The following is a 2,500-nucleotide window of genomic DNA, read 5'->3' as shown; positions in this document are numbered from 1 at the left end:
TGTATGAAAAAGTCACCACTCGGGTACCTCCATACAAAAGTACCAAGTTCGGGTCGAGTGGTCGATGGACGTCGAAGGTGAAAATTTTTCATCATCGAAAATTTTTTCCAAAGTTGAACCAAATGGGCCCTAGAGTATGAAAAGTGAAACCACGGATCGATTTGAGAAATAAAAATTTTTGTATGAGAAAGTCACCACTCGGGTACCTCCATACAAAAGTACCAAGTTCGGGTCGAGTGGTCGATGGACGTCGAAGGCGAAAATTTTTCATCATCGAAAATTTTTTCCAAAGTTGAAGCAAATGGGCCCTAGAGTATGAAAAGTGAAACCACGGATCGATTTGAGAAATAAAAATTTTTTGTATGGGAGGGCCCCTGCTAGAACATTTTTCCCAAGTGCGACCATTTTACCCAGTGAGTCAAAAAAAATTTTTTTCACGGTGACTCAAAACTTCAATATTAGACTCCCCTGAGTATGAAAAGTGAAACGAAAATCATTTTTGAGAAGAAAAAATTTTTGTATGGGAGGGCCCCTGCTAGAACATTTTTCCCAAGTGCGTCGATTTTGGGTCGCCGACACAAGCTCGGGTCAAAAAATTTTTTTTTTCACGGTGACTCAAAACATCAATTTGAGACTCCCCTGAGTATGAAAAGTGAAACGAAAATCATTTTTGAGAAGAAAAAATTTTTGTATGGGAGGGCCCCTGCTAGAACATATTTCCCAAGTGCGTCGATTTTTGGGTCGCCGACACAAGCTCGGGTCAAAAAAATTTTTTTTTCTCGGTGTCTCAAAACATCAATTTTAGACTCCCCTGAGTATGAAAAGTGAAACGAAAATCATTTTTGAGAAGAAAAAAATTTTGTATGGGAGGGCCCCTGCTAGAACATTTTTCCCAAGTGCGTCGATTTTGGGTCGCCGACACAAGCTCGGGTCAAAAAAATTTTTTTTTCTCGGTGACTCAAAACATCAATTTTAGACTCCCCTGAGTATGAAAAGTGAAACGAAAATCATTTTTGAGAAGAAAAAATTTTTGTATGGGAGGGCCCCTGCTAGAACATTTTTCCCAAGTGAGTCGATTTTTGGGTCGCGACACAAGCTCGGGTCAAAAAAAATTTTTTTTTCATGGTGACTCAAAACATCAATTTTAGACTCCCCTGAGTATGAAAAGTGAAACGAAAATCATTTTTGAGAAGAAAAAAATTTGTATGGGAGGGCCCCTGCTAGAACATTTTTCCCAAGTGCGTCGATTTTGGGTCGCCGACACAAGCTCGGGTCAAAAAAATTTTTTTTTCACGGTGACTCAAAACATCAATTTTAGACTCCCCTGAGTATGAAAAGTGAAACGAAAATCATTTTTGAGAAGAAAAAATTTTTGTATGGGAGGGCCCCTGCTAGAACATTTTTCCCAAGTGCGTCGATTTTGGGTCGCCGACACAAGCTCGGGTCAAAAAAATTTTTTTTTCTCGGTGACTCAAAACATCAATTTTAGACTCCCCTGAGTATGAAAAGTGAAACGAAAATCATTTTTGAGAAGAAAAAAATTTTGTATGGGAGGGCCCCTGCTAGAACATTTTTCCCAAGTGCGTCGATTTTGGGTCGCCGACACAAGCTCGGGTCAAAAAAATTTTTTTTTCTCGGTGACTCAAAACATCAATTTTAGACTCCCCTGAGTATGAAAAGTGAAACGAAAATCATTTTTGAGAAGAAAAAAATTTGTATGGGAGGGCCCCTGCTAGAACATTTTTCCCAAGTAAATTCGATTTTACCCGGTGAGTCAAAAAATTTTGAAAAAAATATTTTGCCAAAATCGTGTTCATTGCCTATTATAAGGGACCAGGTCAGCTCACACGCATTTTTGGAGACCATATGGAAAGTGCGTCTGGGATTGCGGAAATTAAGTTTAGAGTGTTAAATGATGGTTTCGCAATCCCAAAAGGCTCAAAATCCACCCTAAGGTCCCCTGGGTGAAATGTGGTTTCCAAGGTGTGAGCGCTATCGGTGATAGAGTTGGAATGTGATTTCCAGAGCGCAGGGCGACTGGGCTTAGAGCGAAAATCATAGACAAGGGTAAGTATTGGACTGAACGACTCGAAGCAAACGAAAATCATAGACAAGGGTAATGGACTGAACGACTCGAAGCAAACGAAAACCACACACAAGAGTAATGGACTGAACGAATCGAAGCAAACGAAAATCACATACAAGAGTAATGGACTGAACGAATCGAAGCAAACGAAAAACCACAGACAAGAGTAATGGAGTGAACGAATCGAAGCAAACGAAAACCAAAGACAAGAGTAATAGAGTGAACGAATCGAAGCAAACGAAAACCATGAACACAGGGATAACTGAGAACGAACCTACCTATCAGAGCATGTGAAAGCATGGACAAGAGTACTGAAAATCGGACCAAACCTCTAGAAGCACACGAAAATCATGGACAAGAGTACTCAAAAACACGGACCAAACCTATGGAAGCACACGAAAACCATGAACACAG

The sequence above is a fragment of the Anopheles moucheti genome, assembly GCF_943734755.1.
Source record: "Anopheles moucheti chromosome X unlocalized genomic scaffold, idAnoMoucSN_F20_07 X_unloc_13, whole genome shotgun sequence".
NCBI classification, from domain to species: Eukaryota; Metazoa; Arthropoda; class Insecta; order Diptera; family Culicidae; genus Anopheles; species Anopheles moucheti.
Note: the sequence above shows the minus strand (reverse complement) of the source record.